General features: G+C 40.1%; 1 pseudogene; it reads left to right on the top strand.

Moving 5' to 3' along the window:
* Positions 1–1,081: 1,081 nt before the first annotated feature.
* On the top strand, positions 1,082–4,782 carry LOC101101115 (annotated as a pseudogene).
* Positions 4,783–13,299: the final 8,517 nt, after the last annotated feature.

Here is a 13,299-nt window from a genome sequence, read left to right as displayed (position 1 = left end):
AGAAAGTCACAGACTTCTCTTCCACTGTGCCCTCACGGCTGCCACCACTGCATGCGTGTGAACATGCGCAACACGCACTCACGTGCGTGTGAGTGCGCGCACACACACACACACGCACACATTGCTTGCTTCACATCCACTGCCTATATTCAGTTCTTTCAGTGTGCTAAGGGCCCTCAGACCTCTGAGTATTTGGCCATGCTCTTCCACCTGTTAGGATTTCTTTTCCTCCTCTGCTTATAGGCTGATCTTTCTGGCTAAGCCTTACCTGCTGCTCAAGAACCAGCTCAGTCGATGCTAACCCTTCCTCAGGGGCATCCTCAACATCCTCAGGCTGACCCAGAGATGCTTTCGTCTCACGGTCCAGCGCTGCAATGACTGGTTTTCTTCCACATGTCCTCTTCCCACTGCGGGGCATCTTCAAAGTCAGGGAGCTCAGTGCCTGGTCTTTCCTACGTACTAAATGAGCGCGTGACCCGGTGATGCAGAAGCATGAGGGGCTGTGGGTGAAGGGGAAGGAAAAACCTTCAAAGTGTTCTTGGAATGAAGGCACAGGAAGTACAAGAAGAAAAAAGCCAACTAATAAATCGGCTTGGGATAGTCTGCTACATTTCTACACCCTTTTCAAAAAAAATAAAATAAAAGGCTTGATTACACAAAAGCATAAATTGCTAGAATTGATGGGCCCAGATCCCATTTTATTCCTTGGGAATAGAGTATTAAATTTTCTTGTAAGGAAAGAAGGGGCAGTCTTATCTGCTGGTCATATTTATGAGTAGTTTTTCGCGAGGATGCACTTAGGGCTTATTATTTATCATTTGCTTCTTATAAGCAAGCAATTCCCACCCTGACCAGGCATCAACAGCCTGGTGGTTGGCAGCTGAAGATGGGGTCACATCTATAAGACTGAGAAGGAAAGGGACTTTCTCTGTTTACCCGTAAGGCCGCCTGGACATTTGCTACCACTGGGGTGGCCGTACCTGGAGTGTAGTGATCAGTAAACCAGGCACCGGAGTCTTGAGATTTCTATCCTCGTGGCGCTCACAAATGGCTCCTCTTTCACAACCACCTGTAGCACATCATGGGTAAAGTAACAGAACCTCATGGCAAAGCCAGTTGGATTACCAGGGAGGAAAAGGGGGTCCCTTGGCTGCAGGAGATTATGCTTCAAGAGGGCAGAGTGGACAGTCGTAAGAGATGTGCAGATTCGGCCTTTTGACATTGTTTTCTCAGCACAAGCTCCTTGGTTGTTTCCACAACACAAAAATCAATCTCTCATGTTACAATGCCACTTTATGACCTGGGTCAAACACGTGCAATGAGGAGATTTACTTTTTAGTGCACGGTATTGTCATGCAAATCCCTCAGCACACTGCTGCTCACCCTTTCAGATTGTTCCCCTTTGGTCAAACAAGCCAAAATACTATGTCTGGGATATTTTTCCTCACCATCAAGATTTCTCCCACACTCTGCTACATTCTCCAGTGACTTTATCAAAAATGTTTATTTTATTTTTGAGAGATGTGTGTGAGCAGGGGAGGGGCAAAGAGAACGTGAGAGAGAATCCCAAGCAGGCACTGCACTGTCAGCTAGAGCCCGATGGGGGGCTCGAGCTCACGAATGGTTAGATCATGACCTGAGCCGAAATCAAAAGTTGGATGATTAACCGACTGAGCCACCCAGGCACCCCTCCAGTGATTTTTTTCAATTACTTTAGAGTGAGTGGAAAAATTTTTTTAAGTTTTTATTTTTAAGTAATCTCTGTACCCAATGTGGGGCTCAAACTTACAACCCTGAGATCGAGAGTCACATGCTCTACTGACTGAGTCAGCTAGGTGCCCCTGGAAAATATTTCTCTTGAAAAGATACCTTTTTTAAAAAAGGTACCTGTAGGGGCGCCTGGGTGGCACAGTCGGTTAAGCATCCGACTTCAGCCAGGTCACGATCTCGCGGTCCGTGAGTTCGAGCCCCGTGTCAGGCTCTGGGCTGATGGCTCGGAACCTGGAGACTGTTTCCGACTCTGTGTCTCCCTCTCTCTCTGCCCCTCCCCCGTTCATGCTCTGTCTCTCTCTGTCCCAAAAATAAAATAAAAAACGTTGAAAAAAAAATTTAAAAAAAAAAGGTACCTGTAGATGTTCACATTTTGCTTTAGCACCAAAGTGACATTATATAAGAAAAGAGATAACAGCAATCCATCATATGAAGGAAGATTAAAATGAATGCTGTATAAAACATTCTATAAAATGAGATAAAATCCTCCCATGTGCCAGGAGGGGATGTGGTTTTCTCCCTCCTGTGGAGGAATAAGTTAAGAAAATTTACCTGAATAGATGCCTAGACATAAAATATCACAGGCAAAATTCAACCATGTATTGGAAGGAGGATTAGGAGGAGGAGAAAATGGCAGGATACAAGCAGTAATTTTAAACCAAGGACTCACAGATAAATAGTCTTTCGAGGAAAAATGATCATTTCCAGATAGAAAACTAGGTATTTACTCTGAACAAGGCTGTTTTAAACTTTTTCTCTGAAAGGAAATAATATATGGTGAAAAATGATGGAGAGAAATGCCACATGGAATAAAATTAGAATCCATCTACCCCTTTTTGTTGTACTCAACTAGCAAGGCATCGGGGGTGAGGATGTTCTTCCAAATTTATTTTGATCTAACAAAATACTTAAAGTATATGCCCACGGTTCAGTCATTTACACTTTCTCTGGAACAACAGGATTCTAGTGGAGGCTGAGAGTCACAGTCGCGCACCTCCCTGGACACAATGACCGGTGTAGACTCTGTGCCAGGCAGTCAGAGTGCTTCTCTGGGACCTCAGGTCTGCTCAGTCCCTCTCAGATGGTGAAGCAGTAAGGACAAGAGCCATCGGAGCCAGACTGAAGAACTCATGGAAGAAGTCAGCTTGCAGAAGGTAAAGAGACCACCACAGAGAAACAGGGGCTGGCAAAGAGGGCGCCACTGTTCCCAGTGTCTCCAAGGCCTGGCTGCACCACTGCCCACCTTCCCTTGGGTTACTGGAGCCGCTAAAGTCATCTTTGTGCCTAAATTTGGTCAAGTTGTGTTTCTAGCATAGTCCCTAACAGGATCTTTAAGGGGAAAAACTATGGATTTTATTTATTTTTGTTTGTTTTGTCTTGTTTTGATCTTCTTCTAATACAGTGTTTGGTGTGGAATAGAAACTCAAAAGAAAAAAAGAAAAGCAGACTAGAATACTGTCCCTGGCTGCCTCTACCTTGAATGCATATTCATGGTAAAGTGATAGGCTAAATACCACTAATAGTCTGGGGTGCTTGGGAGGCTCAGTGGGTTAAGTGTAGGACTTCAGCTTGGGTCATGATCTCACAGATGGTAAATTCAATCCCTACATCAGGCTCTCTGCTCTCAGCTCAGAGCCTGCTTGGGATCCTCTCTTTCCCTCTCTCTCTCTGCCCCTCCTCTGTTCTCTCTCTCTCTCTCTCTCTCTATCTCTCTCTCTCAAAAATAAACATTTTTAAAAATTCTTTTAAAAAATACCACTAATAATCTGAGCAAAACAATAATTTCTAAATGGAAATGGGAAATTCAACCTTACAAAGGAAGGTCAGATTTACAATCTCTACTCTTTTAGCAAGTTTTCACACAAGGTAAGGGAAATCTACAAGGTAGGTTTCAAAGAGACAGGGAAGGCAATTGATAGAAAGATGAAGCATCCAGATAAGAAACTAACATTAGGTTGAGAATATTCAATAGGTGGTTTGCTCTGGTTTAGTTTTTGTTTACTGTAATGTATTTTTGCCCTTACTAACTTTGGAGATACATTTTACTCTACCTGCCCTAGTTTTAGAATTTCCTTATACTGAGGCACACCTGGCTGGCTCAGTTAGTGCAGCATGTAACCCTTGAGCTTGGGGTTATGGGTTTGAGCCTCACGTTAGGTATAGAGATTACTAAAAAATAAAATCTTAAAAGAATTGTTTAAAAAAATTGGGGAGCACCTGGCTGACTCAATCAGTGGAGAATGTGACTCTTGATCTCAAGGTTCTGGGTCCAAGCCCCATGTTGGGTGTATAGATTACTCAAATAAAATTAAATTTTTTTGTTTATACTGAATGGGAGCAAATATGCCGCCCTTAATTGTACCTCTTTGTCATAGAGATTATTTTGACATGGTTATTCAAGAAAGAGCAGACACTCAGTGGCTATTCATGGATTTTCCATCCTAGAACGCTGGCCCAATTTGTTGACAACCTCTGAGAGAAGGCCCTGGCACTGGTAAATGCTGCTATGACTTATTCAAAGCCTCAATTGGCCACATTTTGGCACTACACCAAGCTTGAGCTGGTTCCTCTAACCCCTGGTCACATCCCTATAGCTATCTAGAATTTGAAACAAAAAAAAAAAAAAAATACTGAAGAGTGCTCAAACTGGTAGCTTGAAACAGCTCATAGTTAAGCAAGTTCTGCTGAATAGTTTGGTGGCCACCAATGTTTGGATATAGTTTATGCTGGTAAGATCATAGGCAAGTATGGCATCATTGACTATAATGTTTGAAGACCAATTTTTAACATCTACTTGTATTTTGTTTATTATTTGAGTGTTCTTAGACCATGTGTGCTCAGGCTGGTATTTGAATAAAATGAGATAATGTATCCAAAAAATTAGCAGACACAGAAGCTCTACAAATGGATTAGGAGTTACCTTTTACAAGACAAATTTGCATTTATAAAGAGAAATCTCTGTTTGTAAGAGTATCTCCCTGGCTATACCAGGAAGAAGAGAATGACTATAACTCTAGAAACTCTTACCAATGGAGAAGACAGGGCCTTGGACTGTTATGTAGATAACAACCATACCCTTGTTTACTGTGATTTGCCTGATAACTTCCCTTAACTGGCTTCTCACCCCAACATCTTTTGTCTTTAGCTGAAGATGGTATTTAAGGTGATGACATTAGCCATTTGGGGGAGTTACTCAGTTTTCCTGGCTCTCTCCTGTGTACATAGGAAGTAAATTTGGGGTGTTTTTTCCTCTTAATCTTTTATTTTAGGGGTGTTATAGCCAAGAACCTAGAGGTGTAAAGGGGAAATTAATTTTCCTCCCCAACAATAGATTACTCAAGAGCTATTCATAGCTACATGTTGGTCCAGCACGGAGAAATAATTGTGGTTTAGACCAACAACAGTTGATTGAAGCTCCAGAGGTTTGTACTTTTCTTATAAGGACTTATTAAAGGAATTTGAAAACTATTCTTCTTAGAAAGTTGGGACTGAATGAGACATCCAAAAGACAAAGGAAATATATGTAGTAGGTACATTCAAGTAGAAGAGACAATAAGAGAAATTATGATGAAATGCTGCTGTAGGAATAGAGAATACGTGAAGTATAAATAATTTTTAGAGCTTATCCTAGCATGAAATCCTTTTTTTTTTATTGTGTTAAAAAGCACATGAAAAGGGTGCATGGGTGGCTCAGTCTTTTTAAGCAGTGGACTCTTGGTATCAGCTCAGGTCGCGATCTTGCGATCATGAGATCAAGCCCTATGTGGGGCTCCACGCTGAGTTTGGAGCCTGCCTAGGATTCTCTCTCTCCCTCTCCCTCGTCCCCTTCCCTGCTTGCATTCTCTCTCAAAATAAACATTTAAATAAAAAATAAAAACACATAAAAAATGTAAAAGCTCAACCATTTTAAGTACAGTAGTGTTAACTGTAAGTACATTGCTGTGTAACAGATCTCTAGAAAACTTTCATCTTGCAAAACTGAAACTCTATACTCTTTGAAAGGCAGCCCCCCTTTTCTCTATCCCTGTAGCTCCTGGCACCTACCATTCTACTTTGTATTTCTAAGAGATTGACTAATTTAGATACCACCTGTAAGTGGAATCATGCGCTAATTGTCCTTTTGTGGCTAGCTTACTTCACTTAACATAATGTCTTTTCAGGTTTATCCTCATTGTAGCACGTAACAAGATTTCCACCTTTTTTGCAGGGTGAACACACTTCAGTGTGTATCTATGCCGCATTTTCTTTATCCATTCATTTGCGATGGATATTTAGCTGCTTGCACCTCATGGCAATTGAGAATAATGCTACAGTAAACATGAGTATGCAAATGTCTCTTGGAGATCCTATTTTCAGTTCTTTTAAATATGTACCTAGAGGGACGCCTGGGTGGCACAGTCGGTTAAGCGTCCGACTTCAGCCAGGTCACGATCTCGCCGTCCGGGAGTTCGAGCCCCGCGTCAGGCTCTGGGCTGATGGCTCAGAGCCTGGAGCCTGTTTCCGATTCTGTGTCTCCCTCTCTCTCTGCACCTCCCCCGTTCATGCTCTGTCTCTCTCTGTCACAAATAAATAAATAAATAAATAAACGTTAAATATGTACCTAGAAGTGGGATTTCTAGATTATATAATAATTCTGTTTTTAATTGTTAGAGGGGCCTCCACACTGTTCTCTATTGCAGCTGCCCCCGTTTTGCATTCCTACCAAAAAAGCCACAACTAATAAAGCGTTAAATAATACAATATGACCCTGCATACACTTGCAGAAGTTCTTACTTTATGGGAGGAAGAATGTGTAGCTTCAAGTTGACTGAAACCTTGGGGCACCTAGGTGGTTCAGTCAGTTGAGTGTCCAACTCTTGGTTTCGGCTCATGTTATGATCTCATGGTTCATAAGTTCGAGCCTCACGTCGGGGCAGAGTTGACAATCATAATGGATTTGCAGATTTGCGTTTTTGGCATTGTTTTCCCAGCACAAGCTCCTTGGTTGTTTCCACAATGCAGCAATCAGTCTCTCACATTAAATTGGCACTTTGTGGCCTGGGTCAAACACCTGTCACGTGGAGGTTTACTTTTTAGTGCACAGTATTGTCATGCAAATCCCTCAGCACAATGCTGCTCACCATTTCAGATTGTTCCCCTTGGATCAAACAAACCAAAAACACTATGTCTGAGATTGGGGCTGGGGGCATGGGGCGTGGGGCGGGAATCAAGATTTCTCCCACATTCTGCTACATTCTCTAATGTTTTTTTTAAATTGCTTTAGAGTTCATGAATTATATATATATATATATATATATTTGTTGGGAATATATATATATATATATTTGTTGGGAATATATATATATATGTATATATATGTATATATATATGTTGGGAAAGAGATCTGTAAATCTCCACATTGCACTTTATCACCAAACCAATGTTACATAAAAAAAATCTGCAACTATTCTATGAAGGGAAATTATAATGAATGCTGTACACAACATTCTATAAAATGGTTTTATCCTTCCTGTGGGGAATAAGTTGACCAAAATGACCTGAATAGATGACTAATTGGCAAGCATCACAAGCAATATTCAGCCACGTATTGGATGGAAGGTAGGAGGAGGAGAAAACTACAGGATCCAAGCAGTAATTTGAAACCAAAGACTTACAGGTGAATGATCATTCAAAGAAAAATGATTATGTTCAGATAGAAAACTACATGTTTAACTCCAAGCAAGGCTGTTTTAAACTTTCTCCTTGAAGTGGAATAGTATATGGTTGAAAAATGATTTTGAGAAACACCCCCATGGGATCACATTAGAATCCATCCACACCTTTCTGCCTCAAGTAAACATAGACAGACCCAGTGGATTTGAAGACTTGTCTCTAAATTGATTTTTATTTTACAAAATACTTGTTATCAACATTCAAAGCATAAGCCACAGTCCAGTCTGTTGCACTTAGAATAAAGAAAACACCCTTTCCCTTCAGATGATGTAAGCGGTGAAGGTACGCTGCCCTTATCAACACACTGAGGATCCCATGCTTCTGAGTAACGCAGGCATTAGAGAAGCTGCATATGGCTGCACAGGATGCTTTCTGCTGAACATAAATGAACCTACCAGCCTTCTCAAGCCTAGAAATATCTAAAGCTATTTCTAGCAGACATTTCAGAAAAATTTACGTTTCTGAGGGCTTTGGAAATATACTTTTTGTTGTTGTTGTTGTTATCTCACATGGGATGTGTGCAGTGGCAAAATCCTACTGTCTCTTTGCCAGCTTATTGGCTACCCACTCACAAGCTAAGATAACTTCTCTGGAGAAGGCTTAAATTGCCCTGAAGCCCTTGCCGTGAGCAGTCTCCCAAGAGAGTCATCAGGAAAAAGTCAACGTGAGAATTGCTAAAAGCTATCTGATGTCCCCAGACCCTACCCTATCACCTGATTTAAAGGTTTGTGGTAAAACTGGATACCTCTACAAGTTTTTGCCAATTTGAATTCAACAGACTGTGTAGATGGTGACAACTCCTGATAGGAACCCAGAAATGTCACTCTCCCTTGGGAGGTAACTGAATTCCTGGAAAACAAGACTGGCTATCTCCCATGCTACCAATCGTGGCTATTATTTCAGCTCTTGTCATAAAGTTGGTAGCAGGAACCCCAATGGGAATTTAACCCAGCTGTTTTCAGAATGGAGAATTATATTAGCTTAATTTAAATGAGAGATGGGGATCATTTAGCCAAAGCAGAAGACATGATAATTAGAAAAAGAAAATTCACTTATTGGGGTACCTGGCTGGCTCAGTTAGTAGATTATGCAATTCTTGATCTCCAGGTTGTGAGTTTGAGCCCCACATTGGGTGTAGAGCTTACTTTAAAAAAAAAAACTAAAGTATTTCCCCCCTAACTCCCCAAAGAATCTATTCACTTAAAAAAATAGGAAAATTCACTTATTGGGTGATTACAGCATGCCAGACAATGTGCATGAGGCACTTATTATATATCCCCACTTTTCAGGAAAGGAGACAGGCTCAGGGAAGGCATGTCACTGCTCCAAGCTCACATGGGCTGAAAACTAGAAATTCAGAACAAAAATTCAGGCAGTCATGCACCAAAGCTACCTTCATATAGATACTGTTTATTTGCCCCAGCATTCTCCATCTCTACCCAAAGTATCTGGAAGCATCACCTCTAATTTTCTGGTACATTCATCTTTCCTCTTTGGAACAACGGGATTCTAGTGGAGGCTGAGAGTCACAGTCGCGCACCTCCCTGGACACAATGACCAGTGTAGACTCTGTGCCAGGCAGTCAGAGTGCTTCTCTGGGACCTCAGCTCTGCTCTGCCCCTCCCAGATGGTGAAGCAGTAAGGACAAGAGCCATTGGAGCCAGACTGAAGAACTCATGGAAGAAGTCAGCTTGCAGGAGGTAAAGAGACCACCACAGAGAAACAGGGGCTGGCAAAGAGGGCGCCACTGTTCCCAGTGTCTCCAAGGCCTGGCTGCACCACTGCCCACCTTCCCTTTGGTTACTGGAACTGGTAAAGTCGTCTTTGTGCCTAAATTTGGTCAAGTTGTGTTTCTAGCATAGTCCCTAACAGGATCTTTAAGGGGAAAAACTATGGAGTTTATTTATTGTTGTTATCGGGTATTTTTTTGTCTTGTTTTAATCTTCTCCTAATACAATGTTTAGCAGAGAATGGAAACTCAAAATAAAAAGAAAAGTGGCCTAGAATACTGACTGACCCTGGCCTTCTTTTTCTTGAATGAATATTCAAGATAAAGTAATATGCTAAATACACTAATAATCTAAGGAAAACAATTACTTCTAAATGGAAGTGAGAAATTCATCTTTACAAAGGTAGGTCAGGCTTAACATTCTTTTCTATGCAAGCTTTTATACAAGAGGCAATTGGTAAAAATCCAGATATGCAACTTGTGTCAGGATGTAGACACTTCCTGTTTTATGATAAGAATCAAGTCACTGGGAGAAGAGCAGTAAGTTTTATACACTGAGTATTATAATAGCTAGCCCTTTTTGAATGCTTACCATAAGGCCAACACAAGGTATATAATGAAATTTTCACAATCCTATTAATCAGGATTCCAAATAGCAGTTTCCTCCCCCAGTACAGCAAGCAAGAAAACTAAAAGAAAGCCTTTAATAAAGTGGCTTAAGGGTGCCTTTCTAGTCAATGGTGGGAATGGGTTACCATAAGATAAAGTCCATGGCCCATGGATTTAACAGACTGCTTGAAAGTCTTTGGTATTAGAAATTATAGGATCAGATAAAAGCCAAAGCAGAGGCACCTGGGTGGGTCAGTCTGTTGAATAACTGACTCTCAGATCATGATATCACAGCTCCATGGGTTTAAGCAAGCAGAGCCTGCTTCGATTCTCTCTCTCTGCCCCTCCCCTGCTTGCATGATCTCTTTCTCTCTCAAAATAAATAGATAAACTTAAAAAAAAGATAAAAGCCAAAGCAAACAAACAAGCAAAAACAAAAACTAAAAGATGATTTTCTTAAGTGAGGTTAACGTGAGTTTTACTGTGTAACATCATAGGAGATAAAAAGGAGCAAATAATGATGCATTAAATAACACAATATGATAATACATACAAAACGTCATTTTCAGAAGTTCTTAAACTATGGGGAAGGAAAGGTGTTTAACTTAAAGTTGATTTAAATCTGGTAGGTGTACCATTCAAAAAGAAATGCATTTCTACTAATTTCCACATGGGATCATAGTTCTGTCTCCTACAGAAATCATAAATGAACATTAGAAAAGGGTTGATTAAAATGTTATTAACAAGCCCTATATCTGTTTGGCCAATGGAAACCTCCGTGCATACTCATGGGTAATTTTCCAAATACTGTCAGATGTAGAGACTTAACAGCACATCAGACTCCTCAAAACCCAGCAAAACACTATAAGTGGTTCCATCACCTCTTCACTCACATCTTTTTCAATTTTCTAGTGGTTCTCAATGACTTGAGGTGTTCTATCTCCTCCAAGATTCAACTCTGCTGTGTTCTCTAATTATTGCAAGTTATGGGAGCAATTTCTAGGCAGATTATGTTGGCAAATTCTCTCCAACTACCTACTTTTTTCTTTTTTATTCATTTTTCTGTGTGCCTTTTTTGTGGTTGCAGTTTGAGACTTCCTATAAAATGGAGGAGAAGGTTGATGGGCACTGGACAGGTATTTTTCATTAGATATAACATTTTTTTTTCTAAACACCCCATCTAAAGTTCCTAGACTTAGGAAATATTCAACTTACTCCTCATGTGTTAGAAAGATCATTAAAAGAGTAATAGATAATTCTGGGTCAAAATTTTAAAAATTGGCACTATGTTCTTTGTAATTTACCACGTTCTTGATTATCGCTCAAAAGGAACGTTAAGTACAAGCTAGTGGCCCCCAAGTTACCTTCCTTGTCCACAGCCTCTCCTCTTCCAATCTTTTCAATTAAATTGCATCAAGTGAAAATCATTACTAGAAGTAAAAAAAAAAAAAAAGTTAAACATGTTCCCTAAAGCACATTTTTTTACTTTGTATGATTTTTAAAATTTTTTATTATTTTTATTTTTCAATTTAAATTTTAGTTAACATACAGTGCAATATTGGTTTCAAGAGTAGAATTCAATGATTTATCACTTACATACACAACACCTAGTGCTGATCACAAGTGCCCTCCTTAATACCCATCACTCATCTAGCCTATCTCCCACCCACCTCCCTCTGTTAATCCTGTTTGTTCCCTATCATTAAGAGTCTCTTGTAGTTTGTTTCCCTCTCTTTTATTCCCTCCTCTCCCTTACTATATGTTCATATGGTTTTTTTTATTTAAAAAATTTTTTAAATGTTTTATTTATTTTGAGAGAGAGAGAGAGAGAGAGAGAGAGAGAGAAACAGAGCACAAGCAGGGAAGGGGCAGAGAGAGAGGGAGACACGGAATCTAAAGCAGACTCCAGGCTCTGAGCTGTCAGCCCAGAGCCCAATGCAGGGCTTGAACCCATGAACCATAAGATCATGACCTGAGCTGAAGTCCAATGCTTAACCAACTGAGTCACCGGGGCACCCTTGTTTTGTTTCTTAAATTCCATATATGGCTGACGTCATATGGTATTTGTCTTTCTCTGATTGACTTACTTTGCTTAGCATAATACATTCCAGCTCCATCCACATTGTTACAAATGGCAAGACTTCATTCTTTTTGATGGCTAATATTCCATTGTATATATATACCACATCATCTTTATCCATTCATCAGTTGGTAGACATTTGGGCTCTCTCCATAGTTTGGCTATTGTTGATAATGCTGCTATAAACATTGGAGTGCATGTACCCCTTTGAGTCTGTATTTTTGTATCCTTTGGGTAAATACCTAATAGTGCAATTGCTGGATCATAGGGTAGCTCTATTTTTAGTTTTTTGAGGCACCTCCATACTATTCTTTACAGTGGCTGCACCAGTTTGCATTCCCACCAACAAAAATGGCAATTTCTAATAAGCCCCCCATATACAAGCAAATAAATGTATATGAAAAATATAAATATAAAAGGAAAAATGTAACAGTATAGCAAAATTTAAGTAGAACTTCAAATGTGATCATTCAGTGTTGCTGAGCAGAGTCAGACTTTATTAATTTAGAGGAAAAACAAGAATATGCATGAGAGAAAAATCAACTTGGTCAATGGCTTGCATTGCTTCCCATTCCATCAGCAGTTGTTACCATTTCTTATTCACATAAAAAGCAGAATGAATAGGGGTACCTGGGTGGCTCATTCGGTTAAGCGTGGGACTCTTGATTTCAGCTCAGGTCATGATCTCACGATCCAGCCCTGCAATGCTGACAGCGCACAGTGCAGAGCCTGCTTGGGATTCCCTCTCTCCCTCTCTCTCTGCCCTTCCCCCACCCTTCCACCGTCTCTCTCGCGCTCTCTCTCTCTCTCCCCCCTCCCTCCCTCTCAAGATAAATAAGATAAACTTTATCTCAAAGATAAACTTTTTAAAAAAGCAGAATGAATAAATGATTGTCACTGGCTCATGGAAAATTCCCCCTATTTATTGAATGTAAGGGTATCTATTATTAGTTTTAATGTTAGTGGGTTAGAACTATGGCTAAGTAACTTGTCTCCAGGTTATAGAGAGTCTGTCAAAGTCCTAAGGGTAGCCAAGTCTTTTGCCTCCCAAAATATTTACTTGACAATACAAAAATAAAATTTTAACTATGGATGTGTCTACGTTATATCAAAGTAGCAGATTGATTCAGCTGGGGGAAAAGCATATGCACATTTATGGCACTGTATAGTCAAATGACATTTTTTTTTAATATTTTCATTCTGATTTGGATTCTGTGAGGATATAGCTGAAGTGTGACAAAGACTAAGTTAGTAATTGAAATCCAGAGTAGCCAATTTTGAAAAACACTCATTATGTTGATAATACCTACATATTGTCTTTTTTCACACACATTTATTAACAAAACTTGTTTCCTCTCATTCATGGCTATCCTTTTAATGATCATCACAATCTAGCGTT

This window comes from Felis catus, chromosome X, assembly GCF_018350175.1.
Source record: "Felis catus isolate Fca126 chromosome X, F.catus_Fca126_mat1.0, whole genome shotgun sequence".
Lineage (NCBI taxonomy): Eukaryota > Metazoa > Chordata > Mammalia > Carnivora > Felidae > Felis > Felis catus.
This window is presented reverse-complemented; position numbering and strand designations above follow the sequence as displayed.